This window comes from Sinohyriopsis cumingii, chromosome 3 (assembly GCF_028554795.1).
Source record: "Sinohyriopsis cumingii isolate HCF-2022 chromosome 3, ASM2855479v2, whole genome shotgun sequence".
Taxonomy (NCBI): domain Eukaryota; kingdom Metazoa; phylum Mollusca; class Bivalvia; order Unionida; family Unionidae; genus Sinohyriopsis; species Sinohyriopsis cumingii.
Window position 1 is genome coordinate 132,461,124 of NC_142963.1, and position 17,117 is coordinate 132,478,240.

General features: G+C 35.3%; 2 long non-coding RNA genes across 2 annotated transcripts; both read left to right on the forward strand.

The window, feature by feature from the left end:
* The first annotated feature begins 428 nt into the window (after nucleotides 1-428).
* On the forward strand, nucleotides 429-16,685 carry LOC149803880 (uncharacterized). The gene is made up of 2 exons (XR_016420273.1): nucleotides 429-582; nucleotides 8,885-16,685. It is a non-coding gene; the product is annotated as an uncharacterized LOC149803880 (long non-coding RNA).
* LOC149803881 (uncharacterized) lies at nucleotides 5,265-7,279 on the forward strand. Its single transcript, XR_016420274.1, has 2 exons — nucleotides 5,265-6,255; nucleotides 6,851-7,279. It is a non-coding gene; the product is annotated as an uncharacterized LOC149803881 (long non-coding RNA).
* Nucleotides 16,686-17,117: the final 432 nt, after the last annotated feature.

Consider the following 17,117-nt stretch of genomic DNA (forward strand, 5'->3'; position numbering starts at 1 on the left):
ATATGTTTAACGTCAGTGTTAGGTGTTACTTTAAAATCTGGTTAAACTGGGGCTTGCCAAATGTCACGAAACCCGTCCAAGCAAAACTTGAACTTAAACTCAAGATTAGAACATTTATAAAAAAAAAAAACTACTTTTGACGTAAGTTTACATTTTCAATTGTGTATCTTTTTATCGATTATTTTAAGCTAGTTTTAATTTTATTGTATCTCCACTTTATCACCACTTTTACGCTATAAGTTATTTAAAATCTAAAAGTATGACTCTTGAGTCCTAATTCAAACGTTTGTGCTAAAGATGTTTCATTGTGCAAAGTGACGCGCTGGGATTGTACAAATTAAGTCATATTTTGGGTGTGTTTATATCCAGTTTCACTTTGTTATTATTACTAGTCACCCTTGTCATGCCTGTGTAGGTCAAGGATATGTACATGAGAAACTTGATAAACACTCTGTCAAACCGAACCACTAAGCGTTTACAATTGCCACTTGCACATATCCTGGGGTTGCTGAGGAACTTTGTAGATAGTACTTGGACTGACCAGGGATTGATGTCGATAGACTGCTTTTAATGAGGAAGAAGGTAAGATTTATATCGATCGATTGAGCAATTGTTGTCAATCAGGGGTTCTGAGAGAGAGAGCGATGTTTGTTCATCCGTGGTTCTATAAATTCTGTATGGGTTCTAATTCTAATTGTAATCTATTTATTGAGATAGACTAAACATACACTGCAGTCACATACTGGGATAAAGGCGTCAGTCATACTAAAAGTGGTTTATTCAACATGGTCTATAAATTCCTGTCCGGATTCAGACTCTAGTACCTTTACATATGTCAACTGTCTATCGATATCATTTGTCGCGAACCCCAAAATGGGTCACTGTCATATACTTTGCTGAATCCTCAATAATATTTAGGAATATTGAATCATACAACAGAGCTTGAGTATCGTGTACACTCCTCTGTTGTGTCTGCAATGTAAGTAGTCATCAGTTTCGTTTTATTAATGTGACATTTAAAAATATAAAAGCATACAATGTAGGTATATATCTGAAATAGTGTTTGCAAAACATATCCCCGCCCGTACGTCTGTGTCCCTTAAAGGTAATGATAAACATATTCCCTTCCGTAAGTCTGTGTCCCTTCGGGGTAAGGATAAACCTGCCCCTGTATATAACTCTGTGTCCCTTCGGGGTAAGGATAAACCTGCCCCTGTATATAACTATGTGTCTCTTAGGGGTAAGGATAAACCTGCCACTGTATATAATTACGTGTCCCTTCGGGGTAAGGATAAACCTGCCCCTGTGTATAACTCTGTGTCCCTTCGGGGTAAGGATAAACCTGCCCCTGTATATAACTCTGTGTCCCTTAGGGGTAAGGATAAACCTGCCAGTGTATATAACTCTGTCTCCCTTCGGGGTAAGGATAAACCTGCCCCTATATATAACTGTGTCCCTTAGGGGTATGGATAAACCGATCCCCGTCCGTAAGCCCGCGTCCCTTAGGGATAAGGAAAAACATATCCCCCAGTCCGTAAGCCTTTGCCCCTTAGGGGTAAGGATAAACCCTGGGGTCCAATCTCGGGGTTGCTTACCTCAATTTGCATTTTCACAACATTTTTGCGGATCTCAATATTTAGTTACTAAGCTATGCCCAAGGAGTGTCATTCACGATCCGTATCGGATGTGTTTGGACACATTAGTCACTGACCCATTAGTCAACGACCATACACTCCAATGCTCGGAGTGTCAGACTTACAATGAGGAATTATTTTTGTTTTATTTAAATACATTCACACGCTCTCGATCCCGTCCCCTAATTGGGATGGGGATCAAACTTCTAACACCAATATGCGCATATCCCAAGGTTGTATATATATATATATATATATATATATATATATATATATATATATATATATATATATATATATATATATGGCAAGTTTGCATCAAAAGGAGACGAGGACATCTTTGTGACATTTTAATTACAAAATGTTTAGAAGATATATGCAGCCAATGAGCACATGTTCTTAACGGATAAACGGTCTTTTATTCCGACGTCCGTGGAGGCCGTTGTCTATTCAGAATTTTATTTGCCTTTGCATACGAATATAATTCACATTTCAAGCCGGATCAGTTACCATACCCGTACAAATATCCTTGCAAAGAGAACTGAATTACCTTCCAGACAATTTTTTATCAAGGGAACAAGTAAGTTGCACTGTTATTTTGAACGCGTACTATTGACTGAAATACACGTGAAATGTTTGACTGGAGCGACAAAAAAAATTGAGATGGAACAAAACTGTATATTGATTTAGTTTATCATGTTTACAAGAATTGAAAAATACATTTTTAATTAAAGGTACTCGAGTTGCTCGGGAATCTTTTAATATACTCACCTGAGAAATTTAACAGGTTTACGGCCTACTAGTAAACTAATGGGCGTTTGGGACCAGCTGGCCAATTTCGAGTTTCCCCATATTCGCAAACAAATTTCCGATAACTATCCACACCTTGGCGTATCGAACAGACATATCTGTGCTTCGGGTATGTGAATTTCATTGCATGCGGCGGCAAGCCATCGCATTCAATCAAAATTAAGTTGTTCAAATTTGAACACTGTTCCTAGCTGATCGGGTCAAAGGGAAGAACACAACTTGAATGGACTAATAAATAAACAATTTTCCACTGCTGGTCTGTGTTTGCACAAACACCTTTCACCCAAATACATCTGTAATGGCTTCTCTATGGTACATAGTCATACTTTCGATGTTAAACTTACAAAGTATCCATTTTAGGTCAATTGCCTCCACCGTTTTCGGCCGATGTACAATGCACAAAACAATTGGTTAGTTGGCATATCATACTTTGTGAGGCAACACATGAAATTAAATAGATGTCGCTAGGACAAATCACCATTATAGCTGTTCGATCCGCCAAGGTGTAGATAGGGTTATCGGAACCTTGGCTAGCGAAGGTGGAGTTTCCCAGCTTGAAACCCTTTATAGCATTCATTGCCACGATTTCATAGGGCATAATCCCGGGGGGGGGGGGTCCTGGTCTTGTTGGCAGACAGACTATCGGCTTACACCATATTTGACGACTAACTGCGATCTTATGGAAAGGATTTGTCTCTCCTTTTGTAACTATCATGCAATCTTACTTAGATTACCTACTTTGGTTTAAGGTCGATGAAACTGGTTGTAAAACTAATGATGATATTTATTTCTGAGTCGTCTGTGTTTCTCCATCAGAAACCAAGTTTTATAATAAATGTGAATTGGATACGTTTACATCACAAATTACATATGTACTTCAAATAAATGCGTTTTTATGGAAGATTTTAAAGCCAGAACTTGTAATATCAATGATTATTTGGAAAAGAAAAAACCGAGTTTTTTTTCTTCTTTCAAAACCACTTCGATTTTAGTTCCGATTACGTTAAGTTTTTCAGTGATATCCAAAATATTCTTGACGAGTATAAATTGCCTAAGAAAAGATTAACACTAGATCACCGAATTAATATCCCAGGGAAGTTAATGACAATACACCTGTATAAATAATGATCTTAGCATATTAAATGGGAGATCTGGTAACGTTACAAGTGTTGATTCTATATTCCGAAATACATCTGCTACTGGATATTCTGCAGTTGCTATCAACGTTCTGAAATATGATAATACTTTCTGCATAAATGACTTCGACCCACTTTTCACTTTTGGTCAGTGCTTGTTTATTACTAGTTTTTGTTTTTACAACAAAACTCAGCAAATTTTACTTGCTTACAATAATACATTACCCCGCCCTCCCCCCAACAATGACTCAGGCTACACATAATAGCATGCAATCCATATATCAGAATGTTATCAACCATCAATATTTGTCAGTCTCCTATTACTTAATGACACTGCTAAAAACTGTTTTGTAATAAATAATACCAAAATAATTTGAGATCAAAATAACAAATGGTTTTGAACTAAATGCCGAAAGGGCTTCCGAAAATATCACCATGCGAGAAATATACATTGCAATAACCAAACACAAACAACATAACAAATGTTGTCATTCCTGATTTAAGTTTATACGAATCAAGCAGTCCCTAATAATCTTAATGACATTTTACCTTTGCTTATATCGACCACGTGCTTTATTTAATAATACATTGCATAATATGAGAGTTGGTCTCGTTCATCTGCTGCCAGCCAGAGCGGCTACATACGCTTAATTGGGACGTTATACAATCATTCTTTTGATGATATTTCCGAAAGTTGAACTTGGCCCGAATATGTTTCACAACATTCCATTCGACCACGGCGTTGATATATGTGACACGTGTCAATCATGTGACTACATTGGTAATATTCAGCATTCGGTTGTGCCAGATACATCCGTTTTGTAAAAATAGCTAATAATTTTGGGAAACTATTTTGTCAAGAATAATGAAAACATTGTTATTATCCTTTAAGTCGTAATAAGATTCTTCGGTAATTTCCGTACAATCTTTACTGACGGAAACTACCGACGTACCGTGTGAAAAAGTACCATAGTACGTACCACCTGGAAAAATAACGTGGTAAACCGGTATAACGGTAATACCGACCAAATCTGGTTGTTAGAAATGAACTTTTAATCGGCATAGTGTACAAGAATTGTGCTGGCGTGCCGAAACACCCTCGTCGTAAATGAATACGTGCGTACGTACACGCAGACATATACTTTTCTCATGCGAAAGTATCAGTTCACGTCCAAGTTATTTTTCAATAAAAAAAAGTTACCTTCTTCTCTTGAAAAAAAACAACGTAATTTTCACGAAAAATGTCACTTTTTCCGAAAAAGTGCTAACTTTATTAAAAATGCTACGTTTTCACAAAAAATGCGTTTTTCCTAATCAATGCAGACTTTTTCTGCTAAAAAAGATTTTGTTTTTCGCTATCTATTGCGTAAAAAAGTTCAATCTTTATGAAAAATGCATATTTTTATATTTTAAAAAGTGTTTTATCTTCACAAAGAAGTGCAAATTTTTCTCTTTATTGAATAAAGAATTTTTTAAATACTCCTTTGCTTCATATTGAGTTTGGAAAGGCGGTGTCTAATTATTCCCTATTCTGACGGAAACAGGTGAAAGGAAGTACCTTCATGTTCATTATTCAGTCAGAGGAATATAATGGATCCGATGTCATTTAATGTTCGACGAAGGATATGTGACCTTTTATTGTGCAAGGACATCTGTATTGTCCAACATCTTTGTCCTTGTATATCATAAATGGTTTCAGTGTTTTACAAATTATTTTGCTTATAATGTTTTCCCTGTTTCCAATTAGGTCTATCGTATCATTCAAGAATCTTCACTTATTGTTCCCAATGACAATGACCACACGATTTATATGCCTGAGGTAATCATGGGAGAGAAACTGCAAATAAATAGATATTAATTTTAATATAATTAACGTTCTATACTCGGTATTTTCGTATATTGGGGCCTAGCTTTTGTATATCAGTAATAGTTTTATTTACTTTCCAGCTAATACTAATGTGGTGTTCCTGAAGTAATGTTTCTTCGGAGTTATTTGTTATTTGTTATTTGTTATTTTAAATTTCATAATATTTGACACTCCACAATAATGTATTCTATATTGAACTTTGATAAATTCATATATATTTTAAATTCCAGTTACATTTTGTGAAGTGGCAGATTTCTGTCGATCTACGAAAGGCACATTAGTTTGGGTCAGAGAACAATTAATTAGATTTATGGGGACAGGTGCTTGTTAAATCGCTATACTGCAACGATTTCTAATGTTTTGTCGTATTGGTAGAGATTTTTACATTAAGCATTATTTTATTTAACCGCGAGACGGACTATTAGGGACACGGCTAATTTCGATTTCATGGTGGAACTGTCGAAATTTAAAATTTCCAGAAACCGTTAGTCGAAAACCGGGAAGGACAAGTTGACCCCAATTTTGGCGCCTAAATAAAAGGCGGTAAATCTATTTTATTCTGATTGGTTACGCTGAATAGGGGCGTGTTTCCCACATGAAGTTTCCCAGCTGTAAATATCCGCCCCCACCCCTCGAAAAATCTAATTAGTCTTAGCTTTGCTGCAAGAGTAAAGGTACAGGAGACTCCGAGAGTCAATTTAGAAGTAATTCTCTCGTAAAACATTTGTCCAAGGGACCGAATGTCTGGAAGGTCAACGGACACAATTTTGGCGGTATAAACGAACAACGCTTGAAAGCAAAAGAAAAGGTATTTGCGTCAAATTAATGAGATTCGTTGATACCAATATAATATTTTGCTTGAATTATTTGATAATATGTGCATGAATTTATTTGTTTAAATTCGTAGATCAATTCTCTTGATATAAGTATAACTGTGCTGAGTTACATATACAAGGTTGTCGAATTGTTTGAATTTGTCGTCTTGTTTGTATCGGAATTAGGGTCTAAGAATTGTATGTATTACTTCAGTTGATATGAGTTACGAGAAGCCGTGTGAATTCACCGATCTTAGGTAATTTCATGTATGTTAAAGACTTGAATGTGTGTATTCACTGGACATAACGCAAAATCAGATAGTGAATTTCATTCATTCGTTTGTGTAATTGAGACGAGAGCAGACGTCTAAGTCTTGTGTGTTAATGCGAAGTGAATTATCCATTAGAATGTACAGTAGTCTTATGAAACTAAGTTTGTTTTGGTCTGCCATGCTTGGGTCGACTAATAGCCTTTTGTATCTGTTTCAGTACCGATAGTAGGATCTGATAACGAGAGGGGAGTAATGATCTATCCCCAGTAGAATAACCGACAGAAAATTTAGGTTGGTTCTCTGTTTATTTTAAAAGGGGAAAATAGCTCTTCAGACGTATCCTCAGAAGTACCTACGCACTGTCCTATCCAAGTATCTGTGTGTCTACATGCTTACATATCCACCTAATCACATAACGTTTGAGGGCCGGAAGTAGGCGAAACAGTAGGAAGGTTGGAGAGAAAAAGGAAAAGGAAGGAAACGAAAAGGCGAAAGGACAGAGAACAGCTACAGTGAAAAGGAGTGAACCAGAGCTAAGCAGGCTATGTAACTGTACAAGGCGATGACTTCGATTGTTCACTCGATCGTATGATGAAGTAATTCTGTCAGCAAAACAGATCGGCTAATTTTATAATTATATTTGCGTTTTGAATTCGGTGAAAGATTTATTCCAAAAGAAGTGTATCTTCCTGATGTATAATATTATTACCATTGTTTATGTAATTTATTAAATTTTGATTTTCTATGTACGGGGTTTCGAGTCGTTCTGTTCTATATATCTGATCAGATCTCTATTTATTCTACCTATAAGTTTACTCCATCCGGGCAATAACACCGACGGTTATCATCTCCTAGATAACGAGAACCGAATAAAACGGACACCTTGAAAGAAGATACAATCCGCCAATCAACCCTCACCCTTTACAAAGACTGGTGGCGTTTTACACATTTTATTGCGAATAATATTCAGAAAGCGTAAAAGAAAAGGTGTGTATATAAATATAAACCAAATTCTCGTTTAGTTCCAAGTCGGGCGAGAGAACTTGTATGATATGGCGTATAAATACATCTCAGCCTAAAGGCCTCGACATAACGCAACGCCAAATCAGACTCGTTCTTTCCACAGAGTCGGGACAAAACGCGCATGCATTAGCGTGTTGTCATTTCGATAAACAAATACTTTGCAGTTCTTAACAAAGCCATAGCGATGGCAAAACAAGAAAAAGACGCGGATTAAAAACAAAACAACAGCCAAGACAAAGCAAGATAAAAAAAGCAACAACAACAACAACAAAAACTATATCTTTACTCGAAGTAGATGGAGTCGTCTTCTTTGTAAGGTTAATGCTTTACATTGGTCCTCTGGTTGATCACGAAGGTTGTTTTGTAAATAAATACAAAGAAAAACTATATAACTAACTGCAGTTAATAGTTGTTTGGTTCCTACGCTTTTGAACTGTGCATCTTACTTGGTTTCGTCCGTACATGGAAGATTGTTAGTATTATTAAAATAAAACCACTTGACATAGGCAGGTGAGATAAGATAATTTATTTATATATTCAAATTTGGCTTTTGCTCTCATTGAATTTTTATCAGCGTTTGAGTTTATCAAATACATATGAAGTTTTATTATGGCATCATGCATTATATCATCATATAGTTTCTTTATTAGTTTTTGTTGTTGTTCGTGTTTCGTTATCAGTACAATGGTTGTGCTTAAAATAGCTCTTGCGGTCACAACAACCTTTATCCTGATCGAGGTAATGTACCTTTTTGAATGAAGCCGCAAATAGGTCAGTTGGCTTAGCGTCAGACGTGTAATTCAAGGGCCTCGGTCACACCAGGTGTACCCTTTAGGAAGGCACTAGCCCTCATTTCCTCCCCATGATAATAACCAGGCAAGTGCTCGAAGTGCCGATAAAAACCAACCAACAACAATCGTTATAAAACTTGATTACAAAATTCATTCGTGAACGCACCAGTGGAAAGAGGCCATAAATGACCTAGTTTCTCTTTAATAGCGATTTTGATTGGACATGTAATAACCACCTTACAGCAATTACGCTATATTCCTCAATGATTTTTTTTAAAACTTTTTTTATAAAGATTATTTATGCTTTTATACTACAGATCAAAGGCCAGTGCGAACCTTTATCTGATTTAAATTTTTCTACAAAGACACCATCTATAAACATTGTACTGATCAATAATGCTGTTTAGTCTAATCGCAAATCTGAGGCTGAAGAACAAAGGATCTTCGGGTGTATCGAAAGGGAGTTTGTTGCTATCTGCTTTTTTTCTTAATTTCAATAAAACATTTTCTTAACATATTTGTATTTTGAATTTCAGAATAACAAAAGCTACAAAAATGTCGTTATCGAACATTGAAGAACATGATTCCAAAGAGCAAATGCTAGACAGCCAGAAGACAAAGAACGACCGAATACGAGACCATTCCCATTCGTCTCCTTCAGCTCGCAAAGGAATGTGGCCTGTCAGCATTTTGGGATTTCTCCTCGTTTATGGTGATGTTTTATTTGATGGAATGACAATCTTTCAATTCATTCAAGCAAAAAGTCAAATAAGTCATCGTTATAATAAATCTGATTCCCTGGACACCTGCGAGAGGCACTTTCCAGCATATCAGTTCAGCTACCTAGCCCTCGCAATCACGGAGCTGTTCTTTCTGTCGTTCATTTCCGTGCTCTCACACATCAAAAACCTTCGTATCGCCGCCCAGGTATTTATCCTTCTAGAAGAGTTGTGTCAAACAATCGTTCTAACTGTGTATAAGAACCACTGTTTGTGTATAAAATACTCAAGTGACCTTTCGCAATCTGAGAATGTCTTAGAGCAATTGACACTCATCATCGGGTCCGTTTTGGGGAGTGTTGGACCAATATTGATGTATCTGGGTGATCGTTATAAAAACAGAGCAGCTAGAAGGATTTCGGGCTGGAATTTGAGAGGATGCTGGGTTAATGTTATAGACGTCTTGGTGTTGCTAGTGTCGGTGTTTTGTGGCGTAGCAATTGTATTATCAACTTTTTGTCTTTAAAATTATTCTTCGCAAGTCGATGTCAAGTACTCAAACGTCTTCCACATACATAATGGGCCATTGTCCAAAAGGGTTATTCATCTGGAACTTTGTTCAGCCAGACCAGTCAATGGACGACCATTTAACTCTTTTTCATGTCTTTAAAAGCAATGCCTTTTGGATTATTATGCAAACAAGATTACTTTCTGTTGAGTCTGACTTTTATTTACCTAAGTACAAAAAAGTTTCAACATCAGGTTATTCTAGGGTGTGGACAGAAGGCTGATCGGCAGACACGTACACAGACGCCAAAGTGATAGTTGTTATTTAGAGCATTTGTGAAGGCAGACTGGACAAAAAGATAAATTCAAAGCGACAACGTTTCAGCATTGGGACGACAACTATAATATTCAGCTATTTCCGAAGAAATTTTTGCAATTTGCAAATTCAAACAGTAACTCAAAATTGAGGCTGGTCGCGGTGGCACGGTATCTGCACATACACTGTAATCATCTTAAATTCACCTTTTAAAAATGAGCATCAATTTTATTTACCTTTAGAAGAAATTGCCAAATGTTTCAGAATATTATCAAACTGGGAATATATATATATATATATATATATATATATATATATATATATATATATATATATATATATATATATAAGCCAAGCGAACTAGATAAGGTGTTCCAGTCTCAGATATCCAACTTTCATTTTTCGCTGTATGTGGATGTTTCTATTTACCATGGTTTTTCGCTGTATGTGGATGTTTCTATTTACCATGGACAAATAAGATCTTGTGGCACCTGCGGTAAACAAATAAGAAGAAAACAAAAGTGCATTGCATGCAACATGTACACCTGTCCAAAATCATCTACGAATGCTTAGCCGACCATTACATACTTTTGGAGATCCGCACGTGCCAGTAATGATCAAAGCTACGCGTCAGCGAAGTGCTCACGATCCCTAACAAGGTCCTCACTTGAGGACTTCACTGCATATTCTTACGTGTCCTATTAAGGACCCTAATAGTTATCCACCCTTTCCTGTAACGGAGGAGAACACAAACGACGATGTCAATACGAGTTCAGATTCAGAGTCATTTGTTGATCTCAGACAACTTAAGACGACCAATGATATTTCGTCTAAATATCAGCAGTATAAGATACGAATTTAATGAGATTAATCTCGGTCTTACAGGACAATCTTGTAGATCTGTTTGTGTTTGATTGTGATGGTGAAGGTATACTTATATACAATTTTTATTAGATGATGTGTATTTAGAGGACACGTGCTATTAAAACTAGATAATTGATATAGTGCTTCAAATCAATATGCAAAGGGCTGTAAGTATGTGTACATACAGGATTCATAAAAGGAGTAGCAGTGAACATGTGTAAAACATTATAAGTGAGTACATGAAATAACAATGTTTAAAGACTAATACTACTAATGATTGTTTATGTAAATGTTGTCTAAGAAGCTTTTTTAAAAACTTTGGCATGCATCTGTTGCCTTATATAGAGTGGTCTGGAATTCCATTAGTTGGCTCGAGACAAAGCAAAACTCATCTTATAAAATTCGGAATTTGGTTTAGGTAAATATAAACTATTGTTTGAAATAGGTCTTAGTTCATACATATGTACATCAGTGGCCCAGTGGTTTGAGCGTCCGCCTCGGATACGGGAGGTCATGGGTTCGAACCCCGACCGAGTCATGCCAAAGACTTTATAAAAGTGTTACTAACAGCTACCTCGCTAGGCGCTCAGCATTAAGTGGTTAGTGTTCGGACTTGTCATCCTGGTGTCAGGATAATATAACTGATGCTACATGTCTGCCCACAGTGCTAGACATCACTATAAACTGCTTACACTGGAGACATCGTAGCGACATGACTAACAAATTGTTAAATCTACGTTAAAAATCCAAATCACTCACGCACACTAATTTAAGATAATCATGAGCCAATCACAACGATGTTGATAATAAATACTGAGCCTATGAAAAGCTAATATCGGAGGTCACTTATAATCAGCTGCAGGAAAAGCAAAAATACTCTCCAAAAGACTACATACACACTTGACCAGTGAACTTAGAAAGGACATATATAAATAGTGTGTGGTCCATAGCAAATTAAAAAAAGAATATAAAACTATAAGATTCTAGAACAAATTACAGAAACAGAAATTTTGTCACCAACCTCACACTTTATTTCTTTGAAAGGTACCTTGGAGGTCCGAAATCTAAGGACTTTTGGCGTACCGTTTAACCTTTTATATCAACCAAAACTAAATGTTTTTAAACTCTAACATCATTCTGATGGAAGGTGTTGTCCTGATTACACACGAAACTAATTTTGGTGAAATATTCAATGAGTACTATATTAACATTGCAAAAGCCATTGGTCAAACGAACTCATTGATAAAACAGAATGCCCAATGCATGCGCACCAGTTATATCCTCAGAGATTATTATACTTTTTATACTTGTATTAACAAAAGAAAATTTCCAGATTGTCCTAAAGAAGCACGGGTAACCCTAATTTACAACAAATCTATCCTATGGATAAGGGCAACATTAGACCAGTCAGCATTTTACACTGCACCTCCAAACGAATAGAAAAGCTTCTTTGTAATCAGATCTAATCGCATGATGATAATATTCTTCATAGCTTTCTATCTTCATTTACAAAATAGCATGGATATCAAACAACTCTACTGAACTGGTGGAAGACTGGAGGGGCGTCCTCGACAGCTCCAAGATTGGTGCAATACTAATGGATCGGTCTAAGGCCTTTGTAAGTCATCCACACAGCCTCATCTTGAAAAAAATGGAAACATTGACCTGAACTCGATCAAGCTATTTGAAAACTATTGTATAACCGAAAACAATGCTTTAAACTGGGATCCTCATATAATAACTGGGATAGAACCTCCAACAACGCTGCAAGGATCAATGCTAGCACCTCTGACATTTAACATCGTTATGAACGACATTTTCTATTTCACGAAAAAATTCTTGCATCCATAATGATCCGCATAATGTAATATCCGTTCTGCAAAATAAGAGGAAGGTACTGACTGACTGGTTTGCAGACGATGAAATGCAAGCAAACCCTCAGAATTTCCACGCCATTGTTTTTGGACAAAACGTGCAAAATTTATCCAATTTTACGATAGTAGACGATGAAAAACTCTGTAAAGACTGTGTGAACCTCCTTGGAGTAGATATGGTTTCTCAAATCAACTTTCGCAACCACATATATAAGATGTGTAAAAAGAACCCGCATATAGACAATCAAACATTTTGCAACGTCAGAACCACTATTTGTCTACAAAGACCAAGCTACTGATCCATACATTACGAGGTAAAACTTCAACTGTTACCCTTCCCCCATGTTTGGCAATTCTGTAGCAAATTATACTTTGAGAAAATGGGGAAAATACAGTATAGGGCACACAAATTGGCCTTTAATCAATTTAATAGCTCCTATGACTCTGCTAAGAAAAGGAAACCTTCCCACTATTCATTTTGGTAGATTAAGCTACATGTCAAATGAAGTGTATATGATTCTTCAAAACAAAGCCAAATTATTTCAGTAATCCAGTCCGTGGTCACATTAAAAAACTGCATCTGTAATCTTAGACACGAAAATCTGGCAACAGTACCAAAGGTAAAGACTACAAAGTAGGGTAAGTTCTCTTTCGGATTTGATGTCCCCAGAGCCTGGGATAGCCTTCTCAATGGAGTGATAAAAATGCGAACAATTCAGCAGGCTGATTTAAACATGGTATGAGCCATACTGTAAATGTGCATTATGTCCATCAATAGTGCAGTCAGCAGCATTTCAGGTTTAAGGCTGTCTTCTTCACGGAGATAATCTGAATTGAATCATACATCCATAACGCCTATTTTGAATGCTCACCTTCTGATATATATATATATATATATATATATATATATATATATATATATATATATATATATATATATATATATATATATATTTGTCATATTACTTATTCAATGTATGCCTTTGTATATTTGTATGTTACTTACTGATGTATTGTAGTGTTTTTTCATACTTTTAATCAGCTGTTACCATTAGTACTGTAATTATTATACATGTATTCTTTCACTACAATGTGTATTATCTGTTTGAATTAAGAAAACTTCTGCCATGTCATGTCGGTAAAAAAAATTAGCTCTTACAAAACTAGTGTTGTATGTATATTACCCAGACCACCGATGTTAACTAAAATATCTTGTCTCTTGTACATGTTTTCCGATCGTAGGATGTTTTATGTACCATAGAAATGATCCAGTGACAACGATTTTGTGAGCGACTATCTCCAGCTTCTAAAAACGATCGATCTTTTCATAGGACGTAAACGTACCTTCCTGATCAGATAACAATGCACTGAATGGCCCCATGCTCAGGAATGGGTTATGAAAAAGCTTGTAACGGACAAAATACAGATAAAATGACTAGCCTTTAGATATATTGTGCCATTAGTTGTAAATACTCCTACAATGTGCCACAGAAACCATTAAGTTACAATGAGGATCGACTCAGTACTTGATTTAAACGAATAGAGAACATAACAAATAACTGGAAAATGAATTTTATATATGTAAATGTTTATTAAATAGTCGAATCCTCGTACCTTATTCCAGTTACAGTAACTGAAATGATTTGGATGAAATGCACCATTATGTTGAAATAAATATTTTTGTCCAGATTTGGTGGCATCACAGATAAACAGACACGACATACATACTTATCTCAATAAATGTTTCAAAGTGTTAATATACCAGAAGCAATACCAATACACAAAATATTATGTTACTATAAAGATAATTCGATAGACATAATGCCTGAGGAAGTTCAGAGGTAAAATTGAAAAAAATATTAACACTAATGAAAAGTTCGTTATGGTACGTCTGGTGATTTTTAAAATAGCATTGTGCCATAGGTAACATGCACCGTATGTACATTGCTTTCCTTAACTGACACTGACATGAAATAGTGCCAAACTAGGGAAGCCTTGTACTCAACGTTTACAAAGAAAATCTAACTTACTAATATGAATTCAGTATTATCACATAGTGCATCAAATGCAGATGAATGTATAATACAATTTCCTCTTTGCATGCTGTATAATTTACCTTATCACCGTAGCAGACCTTCCTCCTCAAAAACAAAAAAAAAAAAAAACAGCTAAAGAAGAAACAATGCAGGCTCCGTTCCAAACTAGCTATTTTTAAAACCAATAATATTTTAAAAAACATAATTGTCAAATGATTGAATGATACATCCACAGACTTGTATCATGGATGATTTCGAAAGCCAAGCATTTATTAATCAGGTTTGCATTTACCTAAAGAAAATACATCCTCAAGCTGTATAAACCAATAGCTTACAGAGAAACATATTATATTCAAGTATTATACGATGCTTTTGGTTTAATTTCAACACTAGAATATTAAGAATTAAGACCAAAAATACAAAACACATGGTGTTCAGAGGGGAAAGTGAACGTATTTAACGCAAGAGATATATGCCATATCTGTGAAAAAGAAACCAAAATGGTTGACAAAGCTAGGGACCATAATCACTGAACATGCTCGTAGAGGTCCAACACATACACAATGCAACCTGAGTTTTAAAAAAAATCCATCATACACATCAATATCAATTCTTGACGTGTCCTCTCATTAGTTCATAAAAAATGGTAAAAAAATTATATAAGCTGACGAGGCAAATATCTTACGGAACAACAAATGAAAAATATAATTCATATAGTAAGGATTCATGAAAGAAGGAAACAAAACAATGGTCAAAAGAATGATTGGGCTTGTAAACAGCTTTGAATACATGGGACAGTCTATAGAACAATTCGAAAAGATTCAAATAATAACAAATCTACAGAAACCCGGAACTGTTTACAAATATATAGTTTAAAGATATGAAAAAGATATTTGTCAGGATGAATACATAGATAGTTTTCTATCAATAGAAAAGTTTTACTTGTCACATTGAGATTCAGTGCAAGGCAGGATAGTAAGATATATGTTGGAAATACCTCATGACAAGGAACTGGCTGCTGTTCAGAAGTAGCTTTTAGATATTCCATTACATTTCTTTGACTATTTCATGAACTATCAACTTGCTGTGGAAACATTTATACCGGATGAAAGTGATTTATCAGTTAAACATAAAGCTGACAAATAATTACATATGAAAAAGATGAATAATATCCAGATGTCCGTGTACATTGAAAAACATATAGAAGTATGTCATTCACTAGATAAGATTAAAGTTTTCACCCAAGTTAATTGTAAAACAATACAAGATACACAAATATTTTTGTCCGAAGAACGAGTGTGACTAAAACGTCATGAATGACAACATAAATTTTTGACAAAAAGTATCCAATGATTCTGAAAAAAGACATCTTTAAATCGATAAATCATGCTGTATTCGATAAAAAGATTAAGAACGCGTGGAACAGAACATGCTTATATTTTCTAATTCCATAAAGCTATATCATTTGCCAAAACATAAAACAATTATAGACGATGAGCTAGTGTTGGTTGGAAAAAAAGAAAATCGAATTAACCATAACGACTTACGATGGATTGATAGTGTTATAATGATCTACTTGGCTAATTTACGAATGTTACTACAACAAGTTGAAAAACAAATATGTTGATAGAATTATATTGATGCATATTCATTTTTGCATTTATACTGCGACAAATCTCTTTTACATGAAAGATTACATAAAGTATTGTGATATTAGTGACTATTCAAATGATAATATATTTGGTTTACTACAAATGAACAAAAATGCTCTTGCACATTAAAAATAAGCTGAACGGTATACCTGTTCAAGAGTCTTAAAGCTTAAATCAAAACTGTATTGTCTGTTTATGACTAAAAATGTTGTTTTTATGTGGGGGTGGGTGGTTTTGGTGGTGGTTCACACCATAAATCTATTGCCTTAGGGATATTTAGATGTTATATGGTCACGCACCTTAAGTGCGGTATTTGGAGATAGAAAAGCCAATGGGATACTCAAATGTCATTAAAAGTGTGTTTCTTTTCTTCTGATTCAGTTCTCATAATTAGGAGTACAATATTGTTCTCCTAAAACACATTTTCCATCGACTTTTTATCTTTGGAGTAGAGGACCACTAAGATCGTAACATTCTCACGTAGATCCACTATAATAAATACATGTTTTGACTCAGTCCTACTGTGGATATTTCCAAATATCATTCCTAAAGATGATTTGGTTACGCTGCATGCTTTCGTTTCTGAAATCATCTAAATTTCCATGACCATCAACTAAAAACAAAGTATGCGTACCTTGACAAATATCAACCAGTAAATGTGATTGCTTATCTAATTTGCATTCGGGATCTGTCACAATCACATTTTGATGCTTGAGTAGCCATTTTCTATTGCAAATCTTTCTGAACATCAAAGATTGATAGGTTATCAATATGTTATGAAAAAAGTTTTTGTCTTCAGTG